Raw genomic sequence first — 27,193 nt, forward strand, 5'->3', positions numbered from 1 at the left:
TTTTTGCTGTGTTGTCCTGTCGTATCCCTAGCTCTTACACCATACTCCCTCCGTCCGGATTACATGTTGTCAAAATGGATAAAAAAGGATGTATCTAGAACTGAAATACGCCTAGACCCGTCCATTTTTTTCCGGATGAAGGGAATACATGTCAATATGTCATGCCTTTCTATTCTTCAGTACCTATTCCATCTCTCTGTTGTCGCATGTTTTATAATTAAAGCACCATTCTTCTATACAAGGCATGCAAGGGGAAGACGACTATGTTAGAATCTGAAGGGTTACAAACAAGGCCTTTGCAAAAGATCCAAATGCCAGGAGATAATAAACCAACTCCAGTTTTTATAGATACTCCTCCAGCACAGAGAAACCCAACTCCTACTGATAATAAGCAGATTCTAGTGGCCAAAGAACTAGTCCGCTCCAGTCCAGCAAAAATATGTCAACTCCATTCTAAGAAGCGTGTGCGTATCCTTGCATCATGAAATTTTATAGCATGCTGATCATATTTTCTACATGTTTCTTACCCATCTCTCTTTTAGAAAATAAGCTTAACAGATAGAAGAATTTCTGCAATGGTATCATTTATGAGGAAAGATTCTTGCAGGAATTCTCTGTGCTCCAATGTAGATGTAAGTACCTGTTGTATATCACTATATTTTTACATCAGCATGTATTTTGTTAATTGGCGTGAATCCAACCTTTATCTGATCTAAATTTAGTTGTAGCAAAATGTATGATTACTGAATTGTAGTGCTTCTCTGGTTGCCCATTCATTCATTGTGTCAATGTTGCTTTCGTATTACCTTACCTGGCTAATGATAGTCGTGTCATATTGTGTTAATTTGGTGTAGGCTAGTTGCCCAAACGTTCGTTGTGTCAATGTTGCTTTCCTATTATCTGACTTGGCCAGTGATAGCAATGCTAGTGTGTTAATTTTGTGCAGGCTGTTGAAGATAAGAAGACAAACTCCGAAAATAGCAAGGCAACCCCATTGTTTCTTTCCAATAAATCTAGGCCAGGTAATATGGCAATAACTCATGATTAATCTGTTTGGTTCCCGTCCTAATTTATGTTATGAGGCAGTGGTCGAGACACTCTCCACTATCAATAATACAAGCCTGCCAAAATCGCCATCTGAATCTGTTCAATATCCTCTGTCTCGAATGCAACGGAATAAATGTATGTTTGTGAACCAATTAATGGCTGAAGCAATGGTGGAAATGGTAGATGAATCAGAGGTGCAGAGTCGTGCGACACAACAACTGATCAATGTTTTCAGAGACAGTGTAGCAAAGCAGCAAGAACTTGCCCACATGCTTATAGGCGTCATCTGTGCTGAGGTTGCAGATTGTGACGTTGTAGATGGTTAGGTTCTGCTCATTTATTTGCACCGGCATCAATCTTTGATTGCCCAGTGGATGTAATTTCCTGTAATATATGCTAGATGTGCAATGTTATTCCCTGTATGCCGTACCTTTGCTTGATCGGTTTTGGTCCTGTGCATAATTGCTCGCCATAATGGGCTCAAATTATCTAATTTGGCCTAGAGACATGTACGAACTTTAGTAGGCCCATTAAGTTAATGGGCCGTTACTAGGCCGAAAGTTAATGGTCGACCCTCTTACCTCCCGGGTCGTTAACAGACCGACATCGAAGCGGGTAACAGGTGGCCCCAATTTATTTCATAGTCCGTTAACAGGCTGATACTAAGTTTGGGCTACATATGGCCCAACTATACTGTAGGCCTTTAGCAGGGCGAAAGAGACAGCGGGCTTGTACTGGACCATGAAGAGCATGGGCTGCTAAGAGGCTGAAAGTCAGGTCATATTGTAAATGGCCCAACTGTGTTGTGGGCCTTTAGCAGGCCGAAAGAGAAACTGGGCTGGTATTGGACCATGAAGGGCATGGGCCGCTAAAAGGCCAAAATTAAGGTCCGACTACAAATGGCCCAACTCATTTATGGTCCGTTAACAGGCCGAAAGGCACACAGGGCCGGGAATTGGCCCAACACTTAAATGGGTCGCTAAAAGGCCAAAAGTCAGGTCCGACTACAAATGGCCCAACTGATTTATGGGCCGTCAATAGGCTGAAAGTGACACCGGGCCAGAAATTGGCCCAACACTTAAATCGGCCGCTAAAAGGCCGAAACTCAGGTCCGACTACAAATGGCCCATCAGATTTATGGGCCGTCAACAGGCTGAAAGACACACCGGGCCCGAAATTAGGCCAACATTTAGATGGGTCGCTAAAAGGCCGAAAGATGTACATCCTGAAAATTGGCTCATCCATTAAATGGGCCATTAACAGGCCGAAACCTCATCGGGCCGATATTGAGCCCAAATATATAGCCGGCTGTTAACGGGCTCGAACTGACGATGGTCTGCAATGGTGTCAAATCTTTAACGGGCCGTTGACGGGCCGAATTGGCACATCTCGTATGGGCCGTGGGCTTAAATGGACCTGACACAAGTAGGCCTTATATGGGCCGGCCTGCTAATTTTTACTAGGCCGGCCTTTTTCACCGGAATGGGCCACTGCTGGTCGTGCCACGTGTCGACCTATCATAGGCTCCTCCTATCTAATGAATGGATGACATCTGTCCCAACGGTGAGGCAACACGTGTTTCCTGCGGCCAATGATGATTTTACACGTGGAAAATCCCCATTGGTCTGGGCTGTTAACGGGTTATCGGATCCAAAACCGGACCCGATAGCTTAACGGCGTTCCGTTACGATGGATGCCACGTGTCGGTCACCCTTGACGAAAGCACTTATGTGACGCGCGATTTATCGTCATGGAAGTGGACACTTCCGTGATGATAATTTTGGTAGTGTCATGGAACACTTCTACGACAGCACAGGTATGACTATCTTGATTCTGTCATAAAATCGTCATGGATGTACATGCAAGACAAAAAACGCGACCTACTATGACAAACACGTATCATCACGGAAGTGTATTTTTTTGTAGTGCGAGGATCATAAACAGGGGGGAGTCAAGATTGAGTCTTCTGATGCCTTCTCCTCATGACCTCATTAGACGCGTTCTGATCTTGCGTGAGCCGGAAAGTCTGTGCCTGAATCCGTTGAGCCTGAACATCCAAAGCTGCCCGCTCTGCGGTTATCCTGACATCTTCCGCTGCTAGGTCTTCCTTAGCCTGCACCATATCCAATTTTAACTGTGCCACCTCCGCATCATGACGAGCTTGATCCGCCGGGTTGACCACGGCGGTTAACAGAGTGGTCAGTTTATCTGTGAGATCTATCAACGCCTGAGCCGGTGAGTGCACAGGGCCTCCTGCCCTGGCTGCTGTTGACCCGGAGGTCATGGCTGCCGCAGTTGTGGGGTCTTGGATAGGTTGGGTGCTGGCCATGAAGATCCCAACCCTGCTCGGCGGCTCGAAGCAATCCGGAATACTGCTGCCATCGGAACAACCCCCAAGCCCGCCGTCTTGCAGCTGATACAATGAATCTGTCTCACCTGTGGATGACCCGCCATCAGAGTAGATGGCCGTCTCACCGCCAGATGCCGATCCTTCAGAGAGCCCTTCATGGATGCATCCCACGAAGGCACGCTTCACGGCAGGCGGATCCCGGGCGGGTCTCGCGCGCTGAGCCGTCTCGACGAGGTCGGTGCAGATGTCCGGCTCAGGGCCCGGCTCGCCGATCTTGCCGATGAAGACGTGAATTCTGCCGAAGGGGACCCGGTACCCGTACTCAATTGAGCCGGCGTCGGGGCCCCAGCCTGCGTCGTCGATGTAGAGCTTGCCGCAACGACTCTTGGTCATCCGGCCCACAGCGTATCCTTCGAGCCCTTCGAAGCTACCCTTCAAGAACTCGAATCCACCGTGCGCTGGCCCCACGGTGGGCGCCAACTGTCGTGGAATTGTCACGACAGTTGTCCTAGCGAAAGGACTTAGTCATGGATTCATCGCAACTAGGAAGCTTGAAGGGGTTAATCGGGACAAAGGACGCGAGGTTTATACTGGTTCGGCCCCTTACGGTGAAGGTAAAAGCCTATGATCCAGTTTTGAGTGGGATTGCTTATGTCTCGATAACCAGGGAGCGAATCACTGACCTAGCTCTCGAGTTGATGTTACTTGCCCTGAACCGCCGCCGGGTCGTCCCTTTATATACAGAGGCCGACGCCCAGCGGCTCTACAGAGTCCCGGCCGGCTCATAAACAGTGTCTGACTCGGTCTCTTAACTATTCTTGCCTTACAACACAAGTCACGCATACATGGTGGTTTATCACTACGGGCTGTAAGTCGCCTCTGGGCCATGGGCCTTTAACTAAACTGCCATCCATAACCTGAGTCTTGGGCTTCACGAATATTTGCAAGTATGACCCGGCCCCTCCTGGGCGGGTCATACCAATAGTTATATCCCCAACAACTAGGTTTCCAATTTTTGGCGTTGCATACCCCGCACGTCGCACAGAAACCCGGCGGCTAGGGTTTCCAATTGGCTGCCGCTGTACAATCAGGAGGTGGCTTTCACACGCAGTTGTCAACTACAAAGACCAAGTACAACCAGCTGCGGTGCCTACGAAGCAGATGAAGATATCCAAGAGGAAGGATGAGGTGGTGCCAACCATGAAGTACCGCACCAAGGATCACTACATGGGCCGGTGCCTCCTCAAGATCTTACTCACCGACGACAACGCGGCCGGCGAGACTAGGCACATGATCTTCATCTAGCACCGAAGGTCCACATCATGGCTGCTATGTTATATCATGGACTGAGGTGAATCTCGGTGACTGGATTCATGGAGATGGACCTGTTGGCAGGGGAGGCGCAGTCGATCGGGTCATGGATGGCTTGGAGATGAACGGAAAGGCTGCACAAGCTGTGGCTCCACACCATCGCCAGCAGTATTTGGTGGACTTCGTGGACAGCAAGGCCAGGCCGCCAGCTCTAAGTCTACTATCTGTGCGGCGGGCGCGCCTTGCGCACTCCCCTCTCATGGTACCACTGCATCCGGACGATGATGTATGCATGGAACAATCGTCCTAGCGGCAACGACGTCTAGATATAACATTGATAATTCCACAGCCGCCAACTGGGCCACCATGACTCATCTTTGGCTCATCTATTCTCAGGTTTGTTCATCTTCTGCGTACCTCAATTTAGTGGTTTCTAAAATTAATGGATGCAGATTGTTGGATGCTTGATTGATGTGCATAGAGACTTAGATGTTCTGGGGCATGCGCAACAACCAAAGTATGAGCAAATGAAGAGACGAGCAGGATATACTTATGTGGTATAGGGGCCTAAGGTTGATATTAGCAAGTTCAGTGTGTACTGCACGATTCAGGGAAGCAAATTTGATCACCGGGCTAGCATGTATGTGACAATCAATCGACTCTCAAAACAAGACAAATCAAGCATGTATGTTCTATGGTTTGTTTATGTTCTGCATACCTCAAATTTAGTGGCTGCTAGAATTAATGGGTGCAGATTGTTGGATTCTCGATCAATGTGCTCAAAGATTTGGACTAATGATGTGCCTATGTAAATTAAATTTAGAGTTGGACAGCACATGCATAACCCGAAACCTTTTGGGTCCTTGATTATTACAATAATCGTTTTTGTCATTTTATTTTGCATCACGTCATTGACATAGCTACCTCTATTCCGACTGAATTTATATATCAAGTTTAATCTTATTTGCAGACCAATAAAATGATTATTTGCCTATTCATTATAAAACAAGTGAGTCAGTGCGTACCAAAGAAAATATTTGGTGGAGTTGTACAATTAATCCCTGGTGTACTATGTATTGCAAATACAATTCATTCTGTTTCAAACAAGATGATGTTCATTTGAGCTACTAATATATGAGCATTATATAGCACATACAAGAAAAACTCAACAGGAAAAAATTGAACAAAAGGAGGAACTCCCCAATTATGAGCAAACTGTGGTAAGTTTCCAATTCAATAACTTTTTGATTGACCAACTTTTATGACATGTACTTCCTTTAAATAACTGTACCATTTCATTTTCTGAAGAGTTGTACACACTTACATCTTCAGGTCAACATTGAATCAGACTGAACGTTGCACGTTCACTTAAAATGGTCCTGAGTACATCTAACAAAAATACTTATTACTGAAGGGCTTCCGCATGCCACAGGGCTGCACACTTGCGAGGCGGCGATGTTGCCGTGAGCATGGCAGCCGGCAGCCTCGCTGCTCCACGACTTGGTAGTGCGTCCTTCACACCGGCAGGATCCATCATAGCATCTCCGAGAGGTAAGATATTCAGTAGCATGCACATCAGACAAAGTATGTGCAAACAAAGAGATACAAAAGAGAGATTTCTCTAGCATAGGGCTTGAGGTTGCTGCTAGCAAATTCAGTACTTCAGTGTGTATTGTCAATTTCACATGTATGTGACAATCAATTGTCATTTCAAACAAGAATAATCAAGCTAAGCTGGATGATTATAGCATGAACTAATTTGAATTTAGCCACCAATAATATGACGGGTTGTTGTCCATTACTCCATATATACTACACTGCAGCCTCACACAAATAGATTGGATATATATTGATGGCAAGCAAGCAAACAAGTAACTCCTGGAGTGAAGAGATACATTCTGCAAACATTACACTTATTTCTTATAGTGGAACTATGTCTCCAGTATAAGTGATCAAAGCAGCTAATACAATTTTGAGGAAAATAAAATAAACATACAAGAGGATACATGCCAGGATAATAATAGATAAAACGGGCCAAGATTTGTGAACTTTTCATCATTACAGCCTATGTGTATCAAATACATAGATATGCCAAAGTTTAGCAGGTGCACACACCCAATATTTTGTTAGGTATTACATTTTATTGGGTTGTTTTTTGTAAAATTCGTTAAAGACAGACAACATTATATAGCTTGGAATAACATGAACTTAGCACAATGATATGTTTTCTGTTCTTGGATACGAAATCTGTTGCTAACAACTCATCAGACAGGATGAAACATATTTAATGACATGATTAATATTGCCTCGTGATATAAATATTGGCTACAATTGTTTTTGACCAATGAGTTTGTGTGTATACTATGCATTCTCAAAATATTTATATAACTTTGCAAGACTACATATCATCCTATAGCCACATCTCGATGCAAATTTAGATTTAAAACACATAGGAAATCTAGCCGCGCAAATGCGTGGGTCACCCGCTAGTTTCATCTAAGTTAGCTCAAAAACGATCCATTTCACCTAAATTAGCTCATAAACGATCCATTTCACCTAAGTTAGCTCATAAACGATCCATTTCACCTAAGTTAGCTCATAAACGATCCATTTCACCTAAGTTAGCTCATAAATGATCCATTTCACCTTAGTTAGCTCATAAACGATCCATTTCAACTAAGTTAGCTCATAAATGATCCATTTCACCTTAGTTAGCTCATAAACGATCCATTTCAACTAAGTTAGCTCATAAATGATCCATTTCACATAAGTTAGCTCATAAATGACATATACTTCTTCTTCTAGTCTTCTTCTTCTAGTCACCTTTTTCTAACTTTCTTATTTGCCATTTTGCAGATTTCATTCACTTCACGGAAGCTAGCTTGCTATGATGGAGTGCTAGTTTTTTCTTTCATTATCTTCTAGTATTCTTCTAGCTTGCTATGATGGAACTTGCTATCTTGATGAAACTTTGCATTGTAATATGTATGGATGGAACAATGTGTATGTGCAACTTGCTATGTATGAATGGATGAAACTATATATGTATGTACGATGAAACTTATGTGCTGGATATATAATATATTTGCTGTGAAACTTGTTGGATTTAAAAAAACAAAAAAAAGAGGCAATGCAGGAGCTTTGCCGTCAGCCGCTGATGACAAAGGCCCCTTTGCGCCCGCCGCGGACGGCAAAGAATCCACGCGGCGACCACCTGTGCTCCCTGGGAGCTGACCCATTTGGTCAGTTTGCCTACAGCAGCGGACGGCAAAGGCCTGATGCTTTTTGCCGTCAGCGGCGGACGGCAAAGACTGCTGTTAGCCACCTAACGGACTAACAGCGTATTTATTGCCATCGGCTTTCTTTGCTGTCAGCTGCTGATGGCAAAGACCCCTTTGTCGCCCGCTTCGAAAAGCAGACGGCAAAGAAGCTCTTTACCGGTCCTATCTTTGCCGGAGCCTTTTGCCGTCCGCGGTAGACGGCAAAGGCCTTTGCCGTCAGCCATCCTTGCCTTTGCCGTCTGCCGTGGCAGATGGCAAAGTAGCTGATTCCTGTAGTGCTAGTATCCAGTATGTTCTTAGAGTGATGTTGCTATGACTTTGCTCTGCTTAATGCTTGTCACTTTCGGCCGGATGCCATGATTTCAGATCTGAACCATTTATGAATTCATAATCATATCCTTCTGTTACATCCGATCTTGCAAGTTATAGTCACATACTACGTGTTATGATCCGACAACCCCAGAGTGATAACAACCGGGCCCACTCTCGGTGATGACCGTAGTTTGAGGAGTTCATGTATTCACTATGTGTTAATGCTTTGTTCCGATTTTCTATTAAAAGGAGGCCTTAATATCCCTTAGTTTCCAATATGGACCCCGCTGCCACGGGAGGGTAGGACAAAAGATGTCATGCAAGTTCTTTTAATAAAGCACATATGACTATTTACGGAATACATGCCTACATTATATCGATGAACTGGAGCTAGCACCGTATCGCCCTAGGTTATAACTGTCACATGATGAATATCATCCAACAAGTCACCGATCCAATGCCTACGAATTTATCATATATTGTTCTTGCTAAGTTCTACGGTTACTATAGCTATCGTTACTGCCACAAATTACTGCTATCACTGTTACCGTTACCGTTGCTGCTGTCACTACTATCAAAACTATGAAACTACTTTGCTACTGATCACTTTGCTGCAGATAATTAATCTCTAGGTGTGGTTGAATTAACAACTCAACTGCTAATACCTTCAAATATTCTTTGACTCCCCTTGTGTCGAATCTATAAATTTGGGTTAAATACTTACCCTTGAAAACTGTTGCGATCCCCTATACTTGTGGGTTATCAGGCATTGGCGGAGGGGTCTGACCGTTCCTCTAGCACACGTACTACACATTTGGTTTTCACGAGTCAGTCATATTAGTTAGTAAAGAAACGAACATTACATGCATGATTTGGCTAATATGCACGAGAAACTTACCACGAGGAGCTCGTATATATAGGGCCCGGTGAGGTGCGTCGTTACGGTTCCTCTCCTCCTCCAACAGACTAGCCGTCCTCTCCTCCATGTCCCTCTCCCTCTCCACCGCCTGCCTGTTCGCCTCCGCCAAAAGCGCCTAGGCCCTAGCCTCGATGGCGAGCTCCATTGGCGATGCAAGAGGCCTTATCTTAGGATTGGAGCTCGTCTGGCGCTTCTTGATCTCCCGGAGAGTTCTAGGACAATGTATCAGTCTATCCCCAATGGCTACCAAGCCATGGGACCTCCCGCCACCGGATATCATCACTAGCTCTGAATCAAAAGGACCGTGGCTCATGTTAAAGCCCTCCCCTTTCCTCGTCTTCCCCTCGTCTCTGTACCTCACGAGCTTGTGGTGGGAGGAGATGTTGGTGAAGCTCTCTGGATGATAGAGGTCAGACTCAGAGAATGCCTTGGCCTTCTTGTAAGGGGAAGAATGGGCCATGGCATGGACGTCTGTCATGCCCAATATGCGACCCTATCCTAAAGGAACTCGAAGGTCCCACCAAGGATAGAAGAGCATATTGGAGACACTTTTGCAAGGTGGATATCATTACATCATACCATTACATAATAGTTGGGGATACATACAAGAGGCATGCAATGCTACACGAATACAACAGCACCATACATAAGAGCAACGTCCGACTACGGATGAAACACAAACAGAAACTCAATGACAACCACCCTGCTAGCCTAGGTTGCCGACCAGGAACCTATCCCCTGAACGAAGAAGAAGCAGAAGAAGAACTCCAAAACAAGTAAACATCACTCTCACGTCATGATCATCGCATTACCCGTACCTGCAACCGTTGTTGTAGTAATCTGTGAGCCACGAGGAGTCAGCAATCCCATTACCATGGGTATCAAGACTAGCAAAGCTTAATGGGTAAGGAAAGGATAGGTGGTGAGGCTGCAGCAGTGACTAAGCAAATAGGATGGCTAAGATACACAAATTAGAGCGAGAAGAGAAGCAAACGCAACGGTCAAGAAGCTAGAAGTGATCAACAAGTGATCCTGAAACTACTTATGTTCATACATAACCAAAACCGTGTTCCCTTCCCGCACTCCGCTGAGAAGAGACCATCACGGCTACACACGCGGTTGATGCGTTTTAATTAAGTGAAGTGTCAAGTTCTCTACAACCGGACATTAAAAAAATCTCATCTGCCACATAACCGTGGGCACGGCTTTCAAAAGTTTATACCCTGCGGGGGTGTCCCAACTTAGCCCATTATAAGCTCTCACGACCAACGAAGGATATTCCTTCTCCCGGGAAGACCCGATCAGTCTCGGAATCCCGGTTACAAGACATTTCGACAATGGTAAAACAAGACCAACAAGACCGCCCGAATGTGCCGACAAATCCCGATAGGAGCTGCACATATCTCGTTCTCAGGGCCCACTGGATGAGTCAAGCTACGAGTAAAACCAGCCCTCGAGTTTCCCCGAGGTGGCCCCGTAGGCTGCTTGGTTCGGACCAACACTTAGAGAAGCACTGGCCCGGGGGGGGTTAAAATAAAGATGACACTCGGGTTAATTACTCCCAAGGGAAAGGTAATAGGTTGTTAGGCAAATGTAAAACCAAAGTTGGGCCTTGCTGGAGGAGTTTTATTCAAAGCAAACTGTCAAGGGGTTCCCATACACCCGGCCGCGTAAGGAACGCAAAATCAAGGAACATAACACCGATATGACGGAAACTAAGGCGGCAAGAGCGGAACAAAACACCGGCCATATGGCCGAGCCTTCCACCCTTTACCAAGTATATAGATGCATTAATTAAATAAGAGATATTAATTGTGATATCCCAACATAATCCTGTCCAACATGGAGCAATCTTCAACTTCACCTACAACTAACAACGCTATAAGAGGGGCTGAGCAAAGCGGTAACATAGCCAAGCAACGGTTTGCTAGGAAGGCTGAAAAACGTTAGAGGCTGACATGGCAATTTGGGAGGCTTGATAAACAAGTGATAGGTAGTGCAGCATAGCGATAGAACGAAGCAACTAGCATAGCAATGATAGTAGTGAGATCTAGGGAAACGGTCATCTTGCCTGAAATCCCACTAGGAAGAAGAACGAGTCCATGAAGAAGACGAACGGATGAAGACGAACCAAGCGTAGACGAACGAATCCTCACGATCGCAACAAAACAATAACTATCGAGAAGAAGCACAACCGGAAAGAAGCAAACAACATGGTAAACACACAACACATAAACATGGCATGATGCTCAACCAAGTATGATGCATGACAAGGCTATATGATGCTAATCATGGCAAGAGATGATGCATACAAGAGCAACAACTCAAAGCAAGTTTAAATGAGGCCGGAAACAACATATAACAAATCTGGTAAGTCCTCATATGTAAATTTCGAAATTGGTCCAGATCTGAACAAACATTAAGTTGAAGATGTTAAACAGCGAGTTAAAGAGCATCATGATGATCGACACTAAATTCTAGTCAAGTTACATATAAAGTTCATTTAATTCGAAGCTACGGCCTAGAAGATATGAGCAAAACAAGCTAAACATGGCATTGATGCAAAATGCATTCGAACATCAAGCAAACGCTCTCAAAACATGGATGCAACATGATAGGATGAAACTACATGCAAAATCAATCAAGCTTCATATAGAGCATGCTCAAAACGGAGCAACGGTGCAACACATACACTCCAAACAAGATATAACAGCAATCTGCCCAAAACAGCTAGTAGGCACTTTCCAAACATCAAAACAACATGCTATAGGAATCATAAGAGCACAAACATGGTATGCACTTGAAGTACAGATAACATACTTCAAATATCATTAAATTTCAGGTTCATAGACATCAAGATTAAACTAATATGATCAATGCAAAAAAGCAACTTTATAACACAGCAGCATATGCATGAGTAGAGTTAATATGATGGCAACTTGAGAGCAAGAAAGAGACAAGCTACAGCAAGTAAACATAGCAACTAGGGGCATGGCATCAAATTACACATAACAAAGAGAAAATAACATCATGTCATCATATATATATTGCTCATGTATTAGTGCTAACCAACAAGACAAGATTGAATGTTGAAACAGTTTCAGAAAGTGTACAATAGCAACATTATCATAGCATGTTTGCAGGCATGAAACATAGGCATATGACATCCAAAATTAGCACACATGGAATGTGAACAGATTACTCATAGCATACTACAAAATATGTAATTGGAGCATATCCAGAATAGGCACGGATCACTCAATAACAAGCTCACAACATAGCATCATGAAGTTAACAGAAATCTAGAACAGGATATAGGCATGTTCATGGCAATGAAAACATATGCTAGATGACATATATATAGGGCATCAAAAGGCATGGCATGATAGATCATAACATATACAACAAAACATGTCAACTAAGAATCTCCAGATTATGCATGGATTAATTGGTAGCATCAAGCAAACAAGGCATCATGATATAACAGAAACAGACTTGACAGAAAGTTAACAGCAAGTAACCCACTTCACAAGCTTGATGCACTCACTACAGGGCATATAAAATTCATGGATTGCACCCCTGTAAAGATGGCATAAAAATGCTCTTAAAACATGTAGACATCATGCTCATAGGATGCACACATGAAACACAACAAAAATGACAAATCTGCAAGTTACATCAGTTTTCAGCAATTAACAGCAACATGCACTTTTGCAACAGGGATTAAGATGTCAAGATGCACCCTAACATGAATTCTAAGCACACCAAAATGTAGGGCATGAAGTGTATAGTATCTGCATATCAAGATCATCTGCATAGCATCAACAGGTACAAAGTTGTAGCACTCACAAGATGCACAAATGATGTTGACAATCAGCAAATTCCAGCAGTTTATATCACATAGCAGTTTTGCAACAAAGATTTAGGCATCAATAAGAATAGGAACATGAATGCAAACTAGACCATCATGAATAGCACTCTGAGATGAACATTTTGATATATTATACACACAAATCGGAGCAACATGCATCAAGATATGGCATGGCAAAGATGCACACATGTTGGAAAACTTGGGGACAGTGAAAATCTACCAGCTCGATCTCTGCTACAGAATGGCGCCGGTGGAAGTCAACGGCGATGGCGTGGAGGCGTGGGACTCCGGCGAGCATCGGGAAGGCCGGGAATGGGTAGATCGGGGCATGGGCTACCGGATCCGGGCAAGGGCGACGGCGGACGGAGCTCGGGGCGGCGCTGTTGCCAGCGGAGCTTGGGGCGGCCATCCATGGCGTCCTTGTATAGGAGAGAGAGAGAGATCATGAGGGAGAGCCTGGGAGGAGGAGAACGAGAGACGGGGCAGCGGGACCTGAGGTCGGCGGCGGCGGAGCAGTCCGGCGAGGTTGCCGCGGTTGGTCTCCGGCGACCCGGCGGCGGGGCGGTGAGGCACTGTGGAGCGGGGTGAACTCGGGAGGAGCTCGGGCTTGCGGGAGAGCGGGGGCGCGGCGGCTGGGTGGCCACGGGCCCCGATGGGCTCGGCGGGCTGCGCCCGGGCCTGGCGGGCCGCGGCGGCGCAGGAAGGAGCTGGGGTGACGTGGAGGCGGCGGTGGACGCGTCCGGTGGCGGGCGGACATGTCCGGCGGGCGAGAGGGAGGTTTTGGTCTAGGGTTTGATCCGCGAAAATGGAAGGGGAGGGCCTTTATATAGGTAGAGAGAGCTAGGAGAGTCCATATGAGGTGCGGTTTTCGCCCACACGATCATGATCCAACGACGGAGAGCATGGAGGAGGTTTGGATGGGCTATTGGGCTGTTGTGGAGGGGTGCTGGGCTGCAAAGAGAAGTGGTTTTCGGTTAACTCGGTTAACCGTTGGGGCATCAAACGACCTCCAAATGGAACGAAATTTGACAAGCGGTCTATAGGTGATATACCAAGGCCACTCGGCAAATCTCGGCCCATTCCGAGAATGTTTTTCTCCCGCTCACGAAACAAGGTCTGAGAGGTGCGTCGGGCGCGTGCTAGTGTGGTTGGGCTCAGAACGGACAACGGAGAGAACCGGGGGAACCCGAACGGACGCATGTTTTGAAAAACATGCAGATGAAATGCAGATGATGACATGCCAAAGTGCAACACGCAAGCAAACAACATGGCAACGACGGCGAATAACTGGAAGACACCCGGCGCATCGGATTCGGGGCGTTACAACTCTCCTCCACTAACAAGAAATCTCGTCCCGAGATCTTAGGAACGAGATGGAAGAGAAAGAGGAAGAGGTGAAGCAAGAACGTAAGAGAGAAGATGTACCAAGTCGAGAGCACTCGGGTAGAAAGAGGAACGGAGAATATGACGAGAATGAAAAGCTCCAGAAACAAGATAGACTCTGAAACCACTCCGGCTAGAACAAGATAGAAAAGGAATAAGAATGAAAGAATATGGGCAGCACTCGGACTGAAAATGGAAGCAATGGAGACCTGAACTTCACCCAATGGGATGACACTTGATGAGATGAATAACGCAATGCCTCCAGAAGAATTGAAATAGTGGAATGAAAAGAACTTAGAAGGAAGGATTGAATGGAGTTGTTGAGAAAATCAACAACGAAAGAATAAGCTTGTTGTGGAGTTATCAAAAACAACTCAAAACTTGAGGTGAAATTATACCACAACCAATGTCTGAATAGCTGAGAAGAACGAAGAAATGCAAAACTCCACTTCAGAGAACACGAAGAATTATTTGCACTTCGAGATGCGAGAAGAAAAGATACTTGCGCTCCTCCAACAATAATCTTGATGAACTCTTGAAGAATGAATTAAATCATGAAGAACCACCATGAAGAACTCCGGTGACAAAAGGATGATGAGATAGAATGAAGGATGAAACACTAAGATGAGCCTTGCGGTGATTTAGATGGAGGTTCCGATGAAATGGCCGAGGAATTTTGAACTCCGGAAAAGAAAAGATGAAAACACTTGGAACTAGAATTTATTCATCAAGAACAAACTATGAAGGGAAGGATTAATCACTTGGAGGAAATAAGAATAAGATTTATTGTATGCTTATCCTTCATCAAATTAAATTGATGACAAGCAATGGATTTTGCATACTACTTATTCTTGTTGGAAAAGGATTGAGGGGAATATGGCGCAGCCTTAAGGAAGGTCTTCAATGAACCATCGGTAGGATTTGAAAGAACGAATGAATTAATATGATAACAAAGGAAAAGGAATCTGAAAGAACCACCATAAGAATTCGAAAATGACTGATGAAAGAGAATGAATCATCAGGAAAAATTAGAAGAACAAATTAGATACAGGGGAACGAGAAGAACTCAAGCTGATTAAAGAGCACTTGAATGAAGCGCAGGGATAATTGGATAACGGTAGATGAAATGTGAGGACGAAGAATTCTTCTGGAATGATGGCCTCCGGTGAAGCGAAACAGAAACCAACTCCTGAAATACTCCGGATAGGTAAGAAAAAGGAATATCTGACAAATGGAATAATTCGGGAGGATAACATGAAACTAGAACCACGAATCTTCGAGAGAACGGGAAAGATTTAGAGGAAAAACTCTTCTTCGATCTTCCAATGAAGACGGGAAACAACACCAAAAATTGTTGAGACACTCTAGAAGAATGAAAAGAGAAGAGGTTGAGCCAACAATGAAAAGAATTTGAAAGCGTTCTTGGAGAAGGCATGTGACTGATGGGATCCATTCTTACGTCACACTTGAAAAGAATTGGGAATAGATCTAGAAAATTAGAAGTGTCAGGTAAGATCCTGGGAAAAGACCTGTGGGTTAGGGCCCACTAAAAGAAAACACCGTTGAAAAAGGATTGTTGAACAGATAGATGATGCACCGGAACAATTGAAATTTTTGAATGAGGTGATAACCTCGAATTAATTCAAACACAGACGAATCTCTTGAGATGTCTTGAGCACTCCGGAAGGATAAACTGGCGAGAGGCGAACGAACAGGGAAAACACTTGATCCAAGGAAAAGAATATGATCAATCCGAAAAACTCGAATTGAGTCCACCGGAAAAAAAAGAGATGAAGAATGACAAACGAGATGAGAATTCACCGGTTGAAACAATTGAGGGAAGACTGAAGAGGCTCCACACAAATGAAATTGATGCTCGAAAGAGACTCAGGCTCCGGGAAGAAAAAGGGTGGGCTGGTGGGAAAAAGAAAATAACTCAGGATTGAACTTGGGAAAGATGAAAAAGGCTCGAGTCAACTTGACGAGAAAATGCACCGGATGAAAAGAGCTGATAACCAATGAACAAAAAAACTAATCGCGTGATCCTAAAGAAAATTTGAAGGGGAAGAGAAGTAATTCAAAACAACTACGTCAAGATTCCTCACCAGAGCGACGAAGGGGCTGAGGAGTAAAAAGAATTCCTACTCTCCGATATAACTAGACTCGGAAATAGTTTAATTCTAGACTCAACAACCACCAACTACGAACAATCAAGGGGGGTTCCTATGGTCGGTCGAGGCTCTGATACCAACATGTCATGCCCAATATGCGACCCTATCCTAAAGGAACTCGAAGGTCCCACCAAGGATAGAAGCGCATATTGGAGACGCTTTTGCAAGGTGGATATCATTACATCGTACCATTACATAATAGTTGGGGATACATATAAGAGGCATACAATGCCACACGAATACAACATCACCATACATAAGAGCAACATCCGACTACGGATGAAACACAAACAGAAACTCAACGCATCCACCCTGCTAGCCTAGGCTGCCGACCAGGAACCTATCCCCTGAACGAAGAAGAAGCAGAAGAAGAACTCCAAAACAAGTAAACTTCTCTCTCACGTCATGATCATCGCATTACCTGTACTTGCAACTGTTGTTGTTGTAATCTGTGAGCCACGAGGACTCAGCAATCCCATTACCATGGGTATCAAGACTAGCAAAGCTTAATGGGTAAGGAAAGGATAGGTGGTGAGGTTGCAGCAGCGACTAAGCATATAGGATGGCTAACATATGCAAATAAGAGCGAGAAGAGAAGCAAACGCAATGGTTGAGAAGCTAGAAAATGATCAAGAAGCGATCCTGAAACTACTTGCGTTCATACATAACCCAAACCGTGTTCACTTCCCGGACTCCGCCGAGAAGAGACCATCATGGCTACACACGCGGTTGATGCGTTTTAATTAAGTGAAGTGTCAAGTTCTCTACAACCGGACATTAAAAAATTCTCATCTGCCACGTAACCGCGGGCACGGCTTTCGAAAGTTTATACCCTGCAGGGGTGTCCCAACTTAGCCCATTATAAGCTCTCACGACTAACGAAGGATATTCCTTCTCCTGGGAAGACCCGATCAGTCTCGGAATCCCGGTTACAAGACATTTCGACAATGGTAAAACAAGACCAGCAAGACCGCCCGAATGTGGCGACAAATCCCGATAGGAGCTGCACATATCTCGTTCTCAGGGCCCACTGGATGAGTCAAGCTACGAGTAAAACCAGCCCTCGAGTTTCCCCGAGGTGACCCCGCAGGCTGCTTGGTTCGGACCAACACTTAGAGAAGCACTGGCCCGGGGGGGTTTAAAATAAAGATGACCCTCGGGTTAATTACTCCCAAGGGAAAGGTAATAGGTTGTTAGGCAAATGTAAAACCAAAGTTGGGCCTTGCTGGAGGAGTTTTATACAAAGCGAACTGTCAAGGGGTTCCCATACACCCGGCTGCGTAAGGAATGCAAAATCAAGGAACATAACACTGGTATGATGGAAACTAAGGCGGCAGGAGTGGAACAAAACACCGGGCATAAGGCCGAGCCTTCCACCCTTTACCAAGTATATAGATGCATTAATTAAATAAGAGATATTGTGATATCCCAACATAATCCTGTCCAACATGGAGCAATCTTCAACTTCACCTGCAACTAACAATGCTATAAGAGGGGCTGAGCAAAGCGGTAACATACCCAAGCAACGGTTTGCTAGGAAGGGTGAAAAAGGTTAGAGGCTGACATGGCAATTTGGGAGGCTTAATAAACAAGTGATAGGTAGCACTGCATAGCGATAGAACGAAGCAACTAGCATAGCAATGATAGTAGTGAGATCCAGGGAAATGGTTATCTTGCCTGAAATCCCGCTAGGAAGAAGAACGAGTCCATGAAGAAGACGAACGGATGAAGACGAACCAAGCGTAGACGAATGACTCCTCACGATCGCAACGAAACAGTAACTATCGAGAACAAGCACAACCGGAAAGAAGCAAACAACATGGTAAACACACAACACATAAACATGGCATGATTCTCAAAAAAGTATGATGCATGACAAGGCTATATGGTGCTACTCATGGCAAGAGATGATGCATACAAGAGCAACAACTCAAAGCAAGTTTAAATGAGGCCAGAAACAACGTATAACAAATCATGTAAGTCCTCATATGCAAATTTCGAAAATTGTCTAGATCTGAAGAAAAATTAATTTGAAGTTGTTAAACAGCAAGTTAAAGAGCACCATGATGATCTACACGAAATTCTAGTCACGTTACATATAAAGTTCATTTAATTCGAAGCTACGGCCTAGAAGATATGAGCAAAACAAGCTAAACATGGCATTGATGCAAAATGCATTCGAACATTAAGCAAACACTCTCAAAACATGGATGCAACATGATAGGATGAAACTACATGCAAAATCAAGCAAGTTTCATATAGAGCATGCTCAAAACGGAGCAACGGTGCAACACATACACTCCAAACAAGATATAACAAAAATCTGCCCAAAACAGCAAGTAGGCACATTGCAAATATCAAAACTACGTGCTACAGGAATCATAAAAGCACAAGCTTGGCATGCACTTCAAGTACAGATAACATAATTCAAACATTATTAAGGTTCAGGCTCATAGACCTCAAGATTAAACCAATATGATCAATGCAAAAAGTAACTTTATAACACAGCAGCATATGCATGAGCAGAGTTAATATGATGGCAACTTGAGAGTAAGAAAGAGACAAGCTACAGCAAGTAAAAATATCAACCAGGGGGATTGCATCAAAGTACACATAACAAAGAGAAAATAATATCATGGCATCATATGCATATGGCTCATGGATTAGTGGCAATTAATAAGACAAGATTGAATGTTGAAACAGTTTCAGCAAGTGTAAAACAGCAACATTATCATAGCATGTTTGCAGGCATGGAACATAGGCATATGACATCCAAAATTATCAAACATGGAATGCGAACATATTACTCATAGCATACTAGAAAACATGTAATTTGAGCATCTCCAGAATAGGCATGGATCACTCAACAACAAGTTCACAACATAGCATCATGAAGTTAACAGAAATCAGGAACAGGATATAGGCGTGTTCATGGCAATGAAAACATATGACAGAGGACATATATAGGGCATAAAAAGGCATGGAATGATAGAGCATAACATAGAAAACAAAATATGTCAACTAAGCATGTCCCAATTATGCATGGATTAATTGGTAGCATCAAGCAAACAGGGCATCATGATATAACAGAAACAGACTTGACAGAAAGTTAACAGCAAGGAGCCCACATCACAAGCTTGATGCACTCACTATAGGGCATATAAAAATACATGGATTGCACCCCTGTAAAGATGGCATAAAAATGCTCTTAAAACATGTAGACATCATGCTCATAGGATGCACACACAAAATGCAACAAAATAACAAATCATCAAGTTACAGCAGTTTTCAGCAGTTAATAGCAACATGCACTTTTGCAACAGGGATTAAGATGTTGATGTGCACCCTAACATGAATATAAAGCACACCAACATGTAGAGAATGAAGAGTATAACATGAGCACATCCAGATCTTCTTCATAGCATCAACAGGGACAAAGTTGTAGCACTAACAAGATGCACAAATGATGTTTACAATCAGCAGATTCCAGCAGTTTATATCACATAGCAGTTTTGCAACGAATATTTAGGCATAAATATGAATAGGAACATGAATGCAACTAGACCATCATGAAGAGCACTCTGAGATGAACATTTTTATATATTATACACGCAAATCGGAGCAACATGCATCAAGATATGGCATGGCAAAGATGCACACATGTTGTTGGAAAACTCGGGGACTTCGTGAAGAACTACCAGCTCGATCTCTGCTACAGAATGGCGCCGGCGGAAGTCAACGACAATGGCGTGGAGGCTTGGGACTCCGGCGAGCGTCGGGAAGGTCGGGAATGGGTGGATCGGGGCATAGGCTACCGGATCCGGGCAAGGGCGGTGACGTACGGAGCTCGGGGCAGAGCTGTTGCCAGCGGAGCATGGGGCGGCCATCCATGGCGTCCTGGTACAGGAGAGAGAGATATCGTGAGGGAGTCTGGGAGGAGGAGAAAGAGAGACGGAGCGGCGGGACCAGAGGTCGGCGGCGGCGGAGCAGTTCGGCGAGGTCGCCGCGGTTGGTCTCCGGCGACCCGTAGGCGGGGCGGCGAGGCACTGCGGAGCGGGGTGAGCTCGGGGGGAGCTCGGGCTTGCAGGAGAGCGGGGGCGCGGCGGCTGGGCTGCCCTGGGCCCCGATGGGCTCGGCGGGCTGCTCCCGGGCCTGGCGGGCCGTGGCGGCGCGGGGAGGAGCTGGGGCGACGTGGAGGCGGCGGTGGACGCGTCCGGCGGCGGGCGGACAGTACGACGGGCGAGAGGGAGGTTTTGGTCTAGGGTTTGATCCGCGTAAATGGAAGGGGAGGGGCTTTATATAGGTAGTGAGAGCTAGGAGAGTCCAAATGAGGTGCGGTTTTCGCCCACACGATCGTGATCCAACGACGGAGAGCATGGAGGAGGTTTGGATGGGCTATTGGGCTGTTGTGGAGGGTGCTGGGCTGCAAAGAGAAGGGGTTTTCGGTTAACTCGGTTAACCGTTGGGGCATCAAACGACCTCCAAATAGAACGAAATTTGACAGGCGGTCTACCAGTGATATACCAAGGCCACTCGGCAAATCTCGGCCCATTCCGAGAATGTTTTTCTCCCGCTCACGAAACAAGGTCTGAGAGGTGCGACGGGCGCGTGCTAGTGTGGTTGGGCTCAGAACGGACAACGGAGAGAACGGGGGGAACCCGAATGGACGCAAGTTTTGAAAAACATGCAGATGAAATGCAGATGATGACATGGCCAAGTGCAACACGCAATCAAAAGACATGGCAACGATGGCGAATAACTGGCAGGCGCCTGGCGCATCGGATTCGGGGCGGTACAACGTCGAACAGCGGTGGCACCTCCTTCTTGTTGTGTCGTGCCTAAAATAGAGGAACAAAATATTAGTTAAGGGAGCAAGCTAGCATGAAGAAAGAAATTGCATGAATCAAGGAAACCACATACCTAGTTATCCTCGTACTCAAACAGGTTGGAGCTCCCTTGATGGTGTGGCACACCTTGCATTTGGGCACGCTTATCCTTGGCCTTGTTGTGCTCGGTTAGTCATTGGGGAGAGCACCACTCATCCACCAATGCCTCCCAACAGTCCATCCTATCCGCACACCATCTCGGGGGAACCTAAGTTAGTCAAGAAAAATTTCAGGGCTGCGCCTACGAATCAAATCAAGCAAAATAAGTACAAAGCCTTAATAATAGGTAATTACCTTCATGTACTTCTCCTTACTCAGAAACTTAACTCGGCACTTCACCTTGGACATCTTAATGTTAGTCGAGGCATAGTAGTCTCGAACAGCCTGCACCCGAGCCTCGTGCCGTAAGTTTTGAAGTAGGCGCTTGCACTCGGCTTCGACAACCATAGCCGTGTCCTCCTTGTGTTCCTGAAGCCCCCTGTAGAAGGTCTGCAATCAAACAAGACAACACCGATTAGTATATAATCACTAGGTACTATTGATTTTTAATTCTGTAAAGGAGAAATTACCAAAAGTGTCCGGATCACAATGTCGGCCACCGTCTCGCACAAGACACCATCGACCCTCACCTCCGGCAGGGCCGAGGCAGCCAAGTACAGCTCCCAGCTATGTGCTAGATGTGGAACCTGACCCTCACCGGGCAACGTGACCCACCACGGGATGTTCTGCCGGCAAAGCACACCAAGGACTGGTTGGGCCTGTGGAAACCACAGGCGTGTGTCCAACCCTTGTAATATGACAAGGCCAACACATTAGATATTAATTTGAAGAAACGTGAAGGAAAAAGGTTAAAAAAGAGTAAATGCACTTACTTATCCCCATTAGGCGCAATCAACCACCGCTGCTCGCGGGTGGCCGGCACGGGCGGGAGCTTTGTACCACCACACTGGTAGACCTTCTTGCCGCCCCCCTCAACCAACTCGCCCTCGCTATAGCTATCATCAGAAAAGCTATCCTGGCCACCATCAACATGGCCACTAGCCTCCGGAGCCCCTTGGGACGAAGACTCTGGGACTGGAGTCTCCTGTGGCGAAGGCTCGTCGGCCTAAGTCTCGCGGGACAAAGGCTCGGTGGCCTAAGCCTCGTCGGTCCGAGGCTCGTGGACCGGAGTCCGAGACGGGTCCACGTCAGATGGGTCCACCTCAGATGGAGCAGTCCTGTGGTCGGGAGAATCAGCTGGGGGAGGCGGCAAGGAAGGCGCGGCAGCCTTCCTACCTCTCCCGCCGCCACGTCCACCTCTAGCACCCCTCTTCGTCTTCCCCCGACCTCTCCCGGCTGAAGAAGAAGTGCCCGCCGGTGGTGTCTGCATACTGTCTAGCAGTCCTCTCCGGAGGTGCTGGGGTGATATGCAAGCACCCATCCCAGCACGCGCCAAGGGAGAATGCTCGGAGCGCACTCAACCCGCGTCCACCATCTGTCAACACCTGCAATGACAAAGAGTAAACGAAGTTAGTACAACATAAAAAAATTGCATACCTGACATGAATAATATGTATATAATTTTAAGTGTATCATCATCATAAACATAATTAAAAAAATTGAATACCTAATAAAATGAACTAATTAATAATATATCATGTCGGGGTCGGGGTGTTGTGTCGGGGTCGGGGTGCTGTGTCAAGGTCGCGGGTGCCGTGTCAGGGTGTCGGGGGTGTCGTGTCGGGGTTGGGGGCGCCGTGTCGGGGTGTTGGGGGTGTCGTGTCGGGGTAGGGGTGCTATGTCGGGGTTGGGGGTGTCGTGTCGGGGTCGGGGGTGCTGTGTCAGGGTGGGGGTGTCGTGTTGGGGTCAGGGTCAGGGTGCTGTGTCGGGGGCGGGGGTGTCGTGTCGGTGTCAGGGGTGTCATGTCGGGGTCGGGGGTGATGTGTCCCTGTGTCGGGGGTGCCGTGTCGGGGTCGGGGTGCCGTGTCGGGGTCGGGGGTGCCGTGTCGGGGTATCGGGGTGTCGTGTCGGGGTCGGGGTGTTGTGTCGGGGTTGGGCTGTTGTGTTGTGATCGGGTGCTGTGTCGGGGTTGGGGGTGCGGTGTCGGTGTGTCGAGGGCGTCGTGTGGGGGTGCTGTGTCGGGGTCGGGGTGCAGTGTCGGGGTCGGGGGTGTTGTGTCGGGGTCAGGGTGCTGTGTCGGGGTCGGGGGTGTCGTGTCGGTGTCGGGGTCTCGTGTCGAGGTCGGGGTGCCGTGTCCCTTTGTCGGGGTGACGTGTCGGGGTCGGGGTGTTGTGTCGGGGTTGGGGTGCTGTGCCGGGGTCGGGGGTGCCGTGTCGGGGTGTCAGGTGTGCCGTGTCAGGGTCGGGGTGCTGTGTTTGGGTCGGGCGTGCCGTGTCGGGGTCGGGGTGTCCTGTCGGGTCGGGGTGTTGGGGTGCTGTGTCGGTGTGTCATGTCGGGGTCGGGGTGTCACGGTCAGGGGGTCAGGGTTGGGATGGAAAAACCGCGACCCCTCGACCCCTCGACACCTCGATCCTAAAGCCATAGACTCTCGACTCCTTGTCCCCTCGATCCTCGACCCCTCGACCACTCGCCGACCCTCGACCATCGGTGACCCTCTTTTTATACTTTTCCTACTTCTTTTTTCATCTTCTTCTTTCTTATTCTTCTTCTTCTTGTTCTTCTTCTTCTACTTATTGTTCTTTTTTTCATCTTCTTCCCCTGTAGAAGGCCTCCTCCCCCATGTTGTCGCTATGCCCACCTCTGCTTCCCCCGCGCCGGCCCGCGCGCCCCTCCCCTCTCACTCTCTCACACGCTCACACTCACAGATCGAATCCCTCAATACCCCGATCCGGCCGCCACCCCCACGTCCTACTCCGGCCGCCCTCCCTCGCGCGGGCCCTCTTCCCCCGTCCGCCGCCCTTCCCCGCGACGGCCCTCCTCCCCTGCCGGCCGGCCCCCCGCACCGGCCATCCTTCCCCGTCGGTCGCCCCGCACCCCCCCCCCCCTGTGTCGGCCCTCCTCCACAGAGAGGTACTCCTCCCTCCTTCCTCCTCCTCCCTCCCTCCCTAGCTATAGTTACTAGTGAGTGGTTATTTTGAATCTTGTATAGTTGAAAAAATGTAGGTTCTTAGAATAATGTAGGTTATGATCGAATCCAGCTAGGACAGATTAGGTATAAACCCTAGTTAATTCGTATGAACCCTAGGTTTTAAAGTTAGGACAGAAATATAGCTAAGTTTTTAATTAGGTGTAGTTAATAGAATTTAGGTGTTCTTGGTGTATTTAACAGAATTTTAGGTGTTTTAGTTGTTTTAGGTGTAGTTAACAGAATTTTAGGTGTTTTAGTTGTTTTAGGTGTAGTTAACAGAATTCTAGGTATTTTTTTAGTTAAAGCAATTGTTGTTATTTTTTTAGTTAAAGCAATTTTTCCTGTTATATGCAAATATTTGACAGGTCATATTTTAGGTGTTGTAGTGGACATGTCATATTTTGAACATGTCACATTTTGGACATGTCATATTTTTCCGAGTGGCCTATGTTTTGCCAGAAATGTCGATTCGTTTACGTTCTGGCAAATTTCAGGCGCTCAATATGTCCTGCTTTTAGCAAAGGTCATACCGAATTTTGCTAAGTGTTTATTAATTTTGTTTTCATAATTAAGCATTTTGTTATCGACGTCGATGATGCCTATCCCGCATCCTCGTCATCGACTCGGCGGAGGACTCCTGCTTGAGCTGAGGGGCCATGTCCGGGACTGGGTTCCGCCGGGCTGGTACTGGGTTGTGCTACCTTCTGGTGAGCGCAGCTTAGTGAGGAGCCAGCTCGTCGTCGACCCGGAGCTTCTTTGGTGGCGGTCACGTGGGCCTGCATCGGTGCAGAGGCTTGAGTCCCCCGCGCAGGTGGTACAACACCGTGTCACAGAGGAGAACGCGCACGTCCACCGCTACTTGGTTTCGTTGGTGATCGGCAGGTTCTCCAATACCTGGCAGATTATTTGGGGATCTCACTGGAGCTATGATCATGTGATGGTTCCTTCTCTTTGGGTGTCCACCACGGCCCACTGAACCTAGAGGAGTTATTATTCGATATGTATTAGTGATATTATATGATGATTTTTGCTACAAACTACTATATATGTATTCGATGATGGATTATTAATTACCTATTAGTTATTTCCTTATTGAATGCAAAAGATGAGCGTGGTTTTTGCTACAAACTACTATATATGTATTCGATGATGGATTATATGATGATCTTTGCTACAAACTTGGTTCGATCATGATCTTTGCTATAAACTACTACAAACTACAAATTTTAGGTGTTCTAGTTGTTATATGATGATCTTTGCTACAAACTACTATATATGTATTCTATGATGGATTATTAATTACCTATTAGGAAATGTCTGGCGACGAAAGGGAATTTGCTATGTGCGATTACTGCGAAGATGAGCGCGGTCTGTGCGACAGGCCTCACCTGGTAGAAGGTCGGCGCTTCAGCATCAAGCTCCAAGAGACCTTCGATGTTGATATGGTACGCAACGATGACAAGTGTTTTTTGTTATTTTTGCACGACTTCTTTGCTTCTGCAACGTGTAATTTCAGTCTTTTACAATTCGACTAGCTTATCCCATACCATGCAAGACGCTATGTCTTGGAGAAGATGGGTTTTGAAGATCATGAAAGCATGGAGTCAAACATAATTCAACTAAGGACCCATCATGGTTATGATTTTGCTGTAAAACTATACAATTCTGTGAACTCATCCAATTTTGGTTGCACGAATTGGGAAGCCCTTTGCAAGGCGTAAGATTTTCATGAGGGTATGCTTCTCACCTTCAATCTTGGTGATCCTGACATCGACGAAAAGAATATGACCATTTGGGTCCTTGTTGACACGCTTCCAGTTCTACCGCTATGTGAGTTTCTCAAACATATTTATTAAGTAATTTATATTGTTTATTTCAAAATATTTGACAGCTTATTTTCATTGACAGCTTATTTTCATTCTTCAAAAAATGTACGGAAGATGGTAGACAGAACCTACTACTACAATGATGAAGCACAATTAACTTATAAGGAGAAAGATGGTCTTATCGCATTTTTTACTGATCTTGAGAATTACAATAGTTATTAACGAATTCCGCAAAATTATGGTCAATATGTGCTACTAGTGCACGCGATGTGCTACGGTAACATCAATGGAGATAGCATGGTAGGATTTTCTACTATTACGACATCCGTGCATCTTTTGCATAAATTTTTCTAAAACTAAACTACATTGCTAACTAAAAAGTTACTACTATGTTTTTGAACAGAAAATCCCGATGGATTGTGTACCTCATCTGATGTTGCCAAGAGGTCGCGTTGATGTTATGAGCTTACGGCCACCACGGCCAGGTCAGCCGCAGTATCCACATCACTCATGTCCATACCGGATTTCTAAAAGCGAGGAAGCCATGATAATGAATGATTGGAAAAAATGTTTCAACCATCGTAGAGAGCTACTTGGAAGCAACATTGTGCGTAGGCCAAGACTTGGAGACAGGATGATCTTCGTTCTTCATTATGGAGAGTCCAGTTTCCTTAATGAAGAGTCAATGCCTATCTTGTTTTATGATATTTTACCTAAGAGAGGGTAGAGTGGGTCCTATGAGAGGAGTAGGTGCTAGGTAGAATGTGTT

Source organism: Triticum aestivum, chromosome 7D (assembly GCF_018294505.1).
Source record: "Triticum aestivum cultivar Chinese Spring chromosome 7D, IWGSC CS RefSeq v2.1, whole genome shotgun sequence".
NCBI classification, from domain to species: Eukaryota; Viridiplantae; Streptophyta; class Magnoliopsida; order Poales; family Poaceae; genus Triticum; species Triticum aestivum.